This window comes from Hesperophylax consimilis, chromosome 3, assembly GCF_061612785.1.
Source record: "Hesperophylax consimilis isolate HC1 chromosome 3, BYU_Hcon_1.0, whole genome shotgun sequence".
NCBI lineage: Eukaryota > Metazoa > Arthropoda > Insecta > Trichoptera > Limnephilidae > Hesperophylax > Hesperophylax consimilis.
In genome coordinates, this window is record NC_142838.1 from 12676942 (window position 1) to 12688138 (window position 11197).

An 11197-nucleotide genomic window follows, 5' to 3' on the forward strand; every position below is an offset into this window, starting at 1 on the left:
AGTGTGTGGAAGGGTTTAGTTTTTCCTATGGGAAAGATTTAACCCGGACATAAAATTGGAAAGTAAAAAAAAAATTCAGCTCGACAGAGTGGTGTGTGCAATGCTCTGCCTGCCATAAAAGATAATAATAATGATCTATAATCATTCAGGATAGGCAAAAAATAGTTTTACTCGTATACCTTCATATTCAAAATACAAAAATGTATTTTGAATATGAACATTAGAGTTTGTTGAAAATAATGAATATGATACATAGTTGAATAGCGGTGTATTAGTTATACGATGTAAAGCCACTAGTTCACGTTGAGAAACTAATATAATATAATAATAATAATATTGGACAATTTGTATAACGCCGCTTTTGTGAGATATCACCTCAGGGGCTATTTATATTACTAATATATAACAATGTCCAATATATTTCTGAGTCTTGAAAATGTAGAGTCTTGTAGTTTTTGGGGTGCCTCATTAAGATCAAATGCATTGGGCCAACGTTGACGCCAACCCGCCAACGTGTGAAAATTTTTGTTGCTCTGTGTGTGTTAACCGATAATAATCGTGTTGGCCGGCCAACGTTGGCGGCCAACGCGTGCAACGGCCAATATACGCCAAGTTGTCCTATACACGTTGGGCCAGCGAGAAATTCAAAATAAATAAATAAATATTTGACCTAAAGTCCTATGTATGATCATTCTTTTGGGGAGGCAATTCAATTTCTAAGTTAACGAATTCGTTCCACTTGCAGCGTCTTTTAGGTATATACATAGCTTTTACGTTTTAATATAACTGTCCAAAAATAAGATATTTTTATTAACATATTTTTATCTATGATTTTTAATTGTGCGATGATAAAAAAGTGTTAGCAAATAAATAAATAAGGAATTAGATGTTACTAACTTTTTCAGTTTTTGAGGTTCAGGTTCGGCGGCCATCCATGCGTCGCTGTCAGCGGAAACCGATTTGACACTTTCCACCACCGTGTATTCCTTACTGTCTGCTGGGCGGTATGGCAGAATTGGTTTCCTTGCCTTCACTGGCTTACTCCTGGGTTCCGCGGTTGTTCTTGGTTTAGGGGTAGTTTCCAAATCCTGATTGTGCTTTATAATATCCCAAACATCTTTAACATCCATGACGTTCTCTTTGGTGGTAGTAGTAGTAGTAGTAGAGGGTGCGTTTGTAGAAGTTCTGTATTCAACGGGAGTTACATAAAAACGATGTGGTATCATTTCTCTAGTTAGCATTTCTTTAACAGATAGCATTTTTTCGCTTCCAGTTTCGTTTTTCCCTTCTCTGAATTCCGCTATTATTATGTCTGGAGATCCTGTTGTCGTCGTTCTTCTTCTGCCGTAATTAACAGCGGGGGTTTCATCATATCTCGCCGGTTTTTGTGGTCCTTCATCAGGTAGAGGAGTTGGTAAAAATGGTTGGAAATTTCTTCCCTCGTATTCAGAGGCAGGTTCGGGAGTCACAATATATACATCGGGCTTAAAGGCTTTCACAGAGGCTGCTGCGCCATATTGAATAACCCCCAAAAACAAAACCAAAACAATTAATTCGGCCGTGTAAACTTTCACTTTATGGTTGCGAAAGGATAAGTACATTTTTGTAAATTTTTAAATCAATTTTGTAAATTTTTTGGGGATTGAAAAAAATCACACACTTTCGAAGCGTTCGCTGGAAAAGCTTCCGATGTAATGTCGCAATGAGAAGCCTTCTGTGACAGGCTTCATTCACACGTCAAGTCAACTTACCCTAATAACAAGTAGCGGTACTCCCAACTACCGGACAATATCGGACTCTCGACTCGGTGTCTGTTTGACCACGACTCGTTAGACCTAGTTTAATGGCGTTACATATTTGTGGAATAGGACTCACATTACGATTTGTTACATTTCATGTTAGACCTTTTTATTGTGTACACATCCAATTGATTTTGAATGCGGTCAACTGTAATGAAAAAATAAAGGTGAAGAGTACTTTTTCAATTGACGGTCTAATTTAGTATGTAACCCGTTATGAATGTTTTAGGGACCTAGACGAATAATTATTATTACTAGTGTAGACTTTAAATGTTTACGAAAACGTAACAATTGACATTTTACAACAGCCGTAAAACGTGATAATCAAACGCATATTATTGCTTTGAGCTAATGTGACATTTGGAGACCTTTGTTGCCACGATGAAAACAAAAGTTTGCAATGATTAAGCCCTCCAAATTTCACGTATTAACACGTCAAGAAATTAGTTTTTGTTAATTAATTGATCACCTGTACAGCAAAAATCGGAATTCATTAATAGTACATATATTTATTATTTAATTTGCTGACGATGGGATAACACATATGTACCAGCTTAAATTGCATTAACTTTCGAAACACACGAAAAACTTACTTTTTGCTAAAGCATTCGTGATCAATATTAAAAAAAAAACAAATAATTAAGACGCCAATGGCAACGTAACTAGGCTGTATAAACAAGGCAGCGCGGCTAAGTGAGGCGTCACGACGCTCACCAGCGAGCGCCCGTTATCCGAATGCGACGCTATATGGGGCACTTCCTTCAGACAGAATTACGGTTCTTTCTAAAGTTTGCGAACTATTTATTAAAGGATGTCACTTTTACAATTTGAGAAAACGTATTTTTATATTTATAAATGATATTTTCACAAATGTAATCTTTTGTGTGATTCAGGTTAGGTGGTCTGATTCTCAACACTTCTCTGTCAAAAGGCCACCAGGTTATAAATTAACACTAAGCCAATATTTATATTATATATGTAAAAATTGTTAATAAGTAAATCAAACATTGTTAAAAATTGACGTTTTTTAATTCTGAGATATTTTATTGCCAACGCATATATGTATAAACCTTTCAGCACACCTTCCAGATGAGTCAGATTACGTTTTTTATTATGTAATGTATTTCACGTCTTAAGAATTTGGGATCATGGATTAAGGTCAGTTTCTTCAAGCTTAATTATTGCAATTGGTATAAACTCAGAACAAGCCATGTGAAAATTTATGGCATCAACAAACACGTTACAAACAAACTTAACTAGCTTTACACAACACTTATCGGCAGCTTATAATTATTTTCATACTACGATTCCATCCGGCCACCAAACTCTGTGCGATACGTTTGCTTCCATTCTTACTAAAATTGGCAATGAATTTGTTACAAATGATGATGAATTTTAAATTTGTAATATATTTTAATAATTATAAAATAATTATTGAAGAAGAAGATAATTCTAACATCTCTAAACGAAACATGAAAGAATCAGGAAATAGCAAATATATTTTTGTGACCGTTATCAATGTATGTATAACCTTAAAAAGTAAAATAAGGTTGATTCAATTAAAATTTTCACATTCTTTAATAGAAATCAATTTTGGGGTTTCACATCTGCCAGACTTCCCTTGAGGGTATTTTTTCATGCCGATGTTATATGGAAAACCGATCAGCACGGAATCTCTGCGAAAAAATAATAAAAATCACCAATTAGACTGCAGAGGCAATGCATTCTAAGAGACAGGGGACTTAATTAGATAGCCGAGACAATGCATTCTAAGAGATAGATGACTTAATTAGACAGCCGAGGCAATGCATTCTAAGAAACAGATGACTTAATTAGACAGCCGAGGCAATGCATTCTAAGAGACAGATGACTTAAGTAGACAGCCGAGGCAATGCAGTCTGACAGCCATATGACTTAATTAGACAGCCGAGGCAAAGCATTCTGAGAGACAGATGACTTCATTTAGACCCACACACATTTCTTAATTCCTAATGCGAACTACTTTAACACATTAACACACAAAGTAACTCTTTTCATCCCAGCTAACTCGACAAATATAAATTTGGACTAATTTTTACTCAAATCGCAAATAAGCGAGCTATTTTTTTATAGTAAAAGATATTCAGGGAATGCATTGACGAGGGACCAAACATTTTCTGGGGAATCGAATATGTTCAAGAAGTGTTTTGCATTCTTTCAGATACTCAGCGAATGCATTGACGAGGGAACAAACATTTTCTGGGAAATCGAATACGTTCAAGAAGTGTTTTGCATTCTTTCAGATATTCAGCGAATGCATTGACGAGGGACCAAACATTTTCTGGGGAATCGAATATGTTCATGAAGTGTTTTGCATTCTTTCAGATACTCAGCGAATGCATTGACGAGGGACAAAACATTTTCTGGGGAATCGAATACGTTCAAGAAGTGTTTTGCATTCTTTCAGATACTCAGCGAATGCATTGACGAGGGACCAAACATTTTCTGGGGAATCGAATATGTTCATGAAGTGTTTTGCATTCTTTCAGATACTCAGCGAATGCATTGACGAGGGACAAAACATTTTCTGGGGAATCGAATACGTTCAAGAAGTGTTTTGCATTCTTTCAGATATTCAGCGAATGCATTGACGAGGGACCAAACATTTTCTGGGGAATCGAATATGTTCATGAAGTGTTTTGCATTCTTTCAGATACTCAGCGAATGCATTGACGAGGGACAAAACATTTTCTGGGAAATCGAATACGTTCAAGAAGTGTTTTGCATTCTTTCAGATATTCAGCGAATGCATTGACGAGGGACCAAACATTTTCTGGGGAATCGAATATGTTCATGAAGTGTTTTGCATTCTTTCAGATACTCAGCGAATGCATTGACGAGGGACAAAACATTTTCTGGGGAATCGAATACGTTCAAGAAGTGTTTTGCATTCTTTCAGATATTCAGCGAATGCATTGACGAGGGACCAAACATTTTCTGGGGAATCGAATATGTTCATGAAGTGTTTTGCATTCTTTCAGATACTCAGCGAATGCATTGACGAGGGACAAAACATTTTCTGGGGAATCGAATACGTTCAAGAAGTGTTTTGCATTCTTTCAGATATTCAGCGAATGCATTGACGAGGGACCAAACATTTTCTGAGGAATCGATTATGTTCAAGAAGTGTTCTGCATTATTTAAGAAAAGCTTTGGGATTTAGTTTCAACTTTAGAAAATCTTTAGTCAGTATTAGACTTACGTCTATAAGTATATTGTTGGCATTGAAAGAGTACCTATTGACATTTCTGGTTACCGGAAAAAAACAGATCGTGGTAAAATAAAAGGTTGGGTTAGCTTATGTTAAGGTTATGGTTAAGGTAGCTTATGTTAGGTTAGATAAATTCTTATCTTTACTGTTTTGTTTTTTCATGGAATCGACTTTTATATAAATTTCTATTTCATATAAATATGTTATGTAAGGCTCAACCGAACGTTTACTTACTATAGAGGAACAGACAAATAAAACTACAGACGCAAGTATCTTCTTGAATATATTTTGAATGGCGTGCAAGTAACATTTTTTTCTTCTAATTTTTGCATTTTTTGACAACCCTGCCAAGCTTAGATTATAATTATTATATGCGTTTAATACGATTGTGAAACTAGGGCGCTTCACGACGCAGAAACGTCATCCGTACTCGCCAGAAGTAGAATTCTCCCGGTCAATTGTGATTAGTTAGCGCTTCTTGAGGTGTGGACTTTGTTCATTAGGCGCCTTAAGTCACATGGGACGACCATTCCATCCTCACGACTCATCTTTCACCTCCAGATCGGGGCAGTTTCCTTACAATCTTTAGCGAGTCGCTTTGCTTGAATGACAGTCGTATTTCAGAACCCGGTGAATGAAAACAACAACCCGCGTAAAACAATACATTCCCTTTAAATGGACAGTAATTTGAAGTCGCTTTGAAACGAAATTTCTTACAAAATGTTAGGTCTTTCTCGATATGAAATAAGCGTGTGATTTAAATGACACATTAGCTTGTAAATGTGAAGTTAAGAAAGTGCAATTTTACTACAACAGTTAACATTTTAAGTTTGTAAACAAGGTGACAATAATTATTATCTATGCCAGTGTTTTCTACAATGTTGATTCTCAATTTGTTTAAATTGACTACTAATCTATGACATTGAGGCATTTGTTGTTCAGTGAGAAGGATATATAAAAGGTATGCTGTGAATTGATTGTTTTTTTTTTTAAATTATGATAAGATTATCTTTGGTTTCAGTGTCATTAATTTTAACCCCTTTGTTTTAGATAAAAATGAACATGGATGAATACAAGGAATCCATGCTTTCGAAACGCAGCATTTTAATTGTACTGAGCTTTGTATTGCTTCTTCAGTCACCGGTATCAGCGCGGAGTGCTCCTTCAGAACAGTCTACCACCATGTCTCCCTATCCTATTGCCACTGCTAATCCAGTTCCTCGTAGGCCACCAATGACAAGGTAAATAGTTACTTAGAATCTTCATAATGTAAATGTAGGTCCTGCAATGAAAATTTTAAATCAATAGATGTGATGCCACAAGCTTAAAAACACACAGAAAATTCAAATTAAATATTTTATAATAAGTGAGAGTATCGGTTTTTTTTCTAAAGGTATGTATTTCATTTTGAAATACTTCAACTAGCGCCATTGATTTCTCAACAAGTGCACAGTCGGGAAACGCCAATGAGCCAAACTCGAGAGGGGGTCGTTACCATCCACATGTGCTTTTACACATACGAGGCGGTACCCAAAAGAAACCGAACTGATGTTACGGGTGGCTTAGTTTTGTAGCCTTTTACCAGTCAGTATGCCCAGCACTGCCCTGGAAAAGTTGCCCTTTCGGCTGGTATGAATTTTTTGTGACTGTTGTGTTGTGTGCTCGTCGTTTTTGATGTGGCTGATTTTGAGTTCCAAATGATCCAAACTTTTTATCCAAGGTCGTAACAGGTGATCAATCATGGTACCATGGATAAGACACTAAAACAAATCGACAAACAATCCAATGAAGGCTCCAAATTCGCCTTGCCCCAAAACTCTCGTCGAGTGAGATCAAATATCAAGACAATGCTGATTTGGTTTTTCGATGTGAGAAAAATCATCCATTCAGCGTTTGTTCTTCGTTTGTGGTTCTCAAATTTGAGTTTTTGCCGTAACATCATCTTTGTAGGCCGTTTTTAAAATTTCAACATTTTCACGAAAATCAGCCATTGCAAAAACGACGAGCACACAAAACAACCATCACCAAAAAATTAACACCTGCCGAAAGGACGACTTCTCCAGCACAGTGCCCAGCATACTGACTAAGGAAAGGTAGGTACGCAGTGTACACGGACTAACCGGCATAACCCGGTACTTTAAAAACTAAGCTCCCCGCAACACCAATTCGGTTTATTTTGGGTACTCCCTCGTATATGAGTATATGGGCCGAATATACCATCCGTATTAAGTATCGCCCTGGTAAGATACCATGTAATAGCAGAACAGAAACTATGCTTGAAGTGGCATAAATAATCAAATCATAAAATCCAGGAACTGGCCGAATATCAATCAAATTACCTCTTTTTCCTTTTTACATAAACCCCACACAGGAGGTCCTGAAGAAAATAATTTAATTTGGAGTCTATGTCATCTTTTGAAGAAGAGGAAGTTCTGGGAAGGTAAAAGGTATGAGGGTTTGGTAGGAATCTAGGGATCAGTGTATCCAGGTGTGACGCGCATATGACCCTATCCCCACTACGACACAAGGCGATGGGTCGAGAGACAAGTTGGAGAGGTCAAAGGGTCTCCCCAAACCAGCCTCTCCCGATCTGGCACGCCATGCAGCTGGTGGGCAGGCCCATCATAAACACACCTCACCCTATGAACCCGGGCACTTGTGGCACATTGCTAATAGTTAAATTATTTCTTATCTTTTCATACATTCAATTTCACGTAAGGGTTAAGCCTTAGTAAAGTAATGTTTTATTTACTTTATTCTGTGAATGTACATCCAATATTTAGTAATTTACATTTTTAATTATTAATTTTTCATCATTTTATCCTTTTTTTGAGAAACCCGAAACCCAGAGCCATCAAAAATATTATAAATTATTATTTGTACTTTACAGATACAGTGCTAAAGACTATTACGATGACGAAGAAGATTCTCATCCACCGACTTCATCATTCCCCACATTGAAGGAACCGTATTTTTCCCCCCCTCAGTTGTTGCTGACCCTGATGAGGACCTTGACAGACGTTCTCAAGATAGTCAACCAAAAAAAGTCAGAATTCTTAGCGAGAAACTCAACGAAACTAAATAGGAGGATTATGCGAAACAATACCAGGATCGCAGGAAGCAGAGTCGGTCAAAAGATCAGTCTCAATCAAACGGTTATTCGGCAGTCCTCAAATGAAAGCAGTCAACATTCAGGTCGAGGGCTGGATCCAGGGGTTGTGTATGATGATCTCCCTGATTACAATCATGACCACGATGAACTACCGCCACCCCCGTCTCCCACACCAGTCGCAGTGACTGAAGGATCAACCGAAGTCATCAAACAGTCCAGGTACTCTGACCCTTGGGACGGATACTATGAATTCATCATCACAGAAGGATCCTTCAAATTTTGGAGTGCTTTTCAGGTAACATAATTGAAATTTATTATTAGCAATTACTTTATTCTCCAATTAAATAATCTGCAGGAATTTTAAAGATTCACTTGTAGACAATCAACAATGATCTGAAAACAAAATATCCTGGTCCTTTTCAACATTCGTCGAAGTATTTTCCTTCTGCTCCACCCAAATATTTATCTATTTGAGGGAAACCCAAAATTCAGACCCTTAGTTTGGTGATTTCAAAAATGTATTTAAACATTTTCTCATTTCAATTACAACGGATTACGTTATTAAGTGAAGAAAAAGCTTTATTTTTAAACAAAAAATTATTCAAACTTTTATTTAATTTGAAAATTTTACCCTGAAGAATCGTTAGCCAAGCGAAACCGGTTTGTTAGTGAGTGTTTGTTTCGTGTAATAAAATGTTGAACCTCAAAGTGATTATATGTTGCTAATGTAGTTGTTTTAAATACTGGACTTTATCCTAATTAATACAATATCCGTATAAATATTTTAATAGAAAACTAATGTTTACAAGACATAAGTTTAGTTCACCTGACAGGTGCTCTGGCCCCTATGCTGCTAAGTTGGTTTATTTTTAAACCGCAAAATAATATGATAAATACTAGCATTTTAAAGATTTCCGTCGGCGGCTTTTATTTTGTCTCGAAAGATTTTTTATATTTATGTGTGTGTTTCAGGCTAATAATTATTGCTTATAATAATTTGTTAAAATAATATCGACTAACACATAAAATAAAAACGTCATTTGCAATCCACTTTTGTAACTAAATTTGTAATCAAATTTGTACACGGTTGACATTTGTCACATGAGAACGGGTCGCTTCTACGATTCGTTCTTAAGTTCAACAGCTCGGCTGTGGAACGAACTGCCGGCTTCTGTGTTTCCTCCCTCCTACAACATGGGACTCTTCAAGACCCATGTTCACTCCTTCCTCTCCACAAAAAGACCCTCCACACAGCATCCCCATAGATGACATAGGCCCTGAGGGAAATTATTTTCTTCAGGGCCTCCTGTGTGGAGTTAATATAAAAAAAGTCAATAAAGGTTGTCTCGATAGATAGTTGGCTTTGAGCAGTGAACCGGTTAGCGAAAGGTCTCGTAGTTCAAATCCTGGTAGCGCCAACTATCTTTTTTCTCGGGTGATTGTTTTATATGTATCTACTTATAAATCGATCATAAATTATCACACCTTTTACCGTAAGTAAAAGGTTTTATATAACGGTTTGGGGGCATTGATTCCGAGTAGAAAGAAATAATACAAACTCGTATTTCGTAAACTGGCTGATGTGTTACCATTGTTGGCAAATCGTGATTTTTCAATCGTCACCTATATTATTTATTTAGTTAAACACTAAGCAAAGGTGCTAAGTATTTTTCCAAAAGGAGTGTGCCGGGAAGTAGCTCTAAACACTACTCACTGACCTAGTTGTTACAGATAAAATTACTAGACAGTGATTTAGAATTTAACGGTGTATTAAATTCAAGCAATAATATTCTGCATTCATCAATTCAAAAAGTTTATGTTTGGTCTTTCATTTTCTACGTATATATTTATTTACATTATTCTGTACGATAATTACTACGATGCTATTACATCTCCAATCAATGATTGGTGATAATATTTTGTTATTATTCATAAAAGTCTGTAGCTTCCTTCACGGTCCGGGTGATCCACGAGAAGGGACGAAATTTTGTTTCTTTAGTAAGTAGCTGCATACGTTTGCAGCAAAGGGTCAAAGGAATGTATGCGGTGATTTGTGAACTATTGTATATTCGTTTTGATTTTTTTATAAATGCCCAAGAAATTACTTGGTGCGGGGAATAATTTTTGCCAATAATGTAGTTCGAGTTTCCAAACGCAAATAATAATAATAATAATTAACATAAGCTATTCCTCTGATGGGAAGTATCGAATGCACTTCAATAGTTACAATTGATTTCATACATTTTCCTCTTTTGACCATTTAATTTAATGATTCATTTGCAAGTTATGCTGGTTTCGTGTAGACAGAACCAATGATAACAAATTAATATTTTTTATAGTGTAAATGTCAATACAAAATCACCTACATGGCGCAAATTTATCATAATTATATATAAAGAAACATAAAAACACGTGTTCACCACGTTTTCTTTGACTAATCTCTTCTTGATGATACGTCAAAAATTCTTCTGGCTGAATTTTAGCATCTTAACAATGATCACGATTCAAATAAATAAAAAATGTCGTACCTTTGTATATCTTGCATCAAATGTTTAATTCAAATTGTAATTTATTTTTTTAACTTCCGCTTTAGTTTGTCCGGGTTAAATCTTCCCCAAAGGAAAAACTTAACCCTTCCACTCACTTTTCCACAAATGATCATCTAGTCAATCAACATTATGTAAGTGCATTATATAAGCAAAATAAATACAAAACAATACAAGAACAACACGTCAACTCACCAGAGATCAAATGGGAAAATAATTCACCGACTCCAGATATTTTCATATCAGAGGGTTCGGCTCGGTAGAACTTCTAACAGGGCCTATAAATCCTACTGATCCCTCAACATAAATATTTAAAAAATCTTTTGTTATCCTATATGTATTCAAAATGACCGACTTTTGCATCTTTATATATATTTTTTTTGATAGATCTAATACGCCTAAATTTTTAATTAGAGAGCTAGGATAATGCCAGTAGCCGAAATAACGAATGGTAATATTTTTATAGTCTGAGAATGCCAAATTCTTTTTA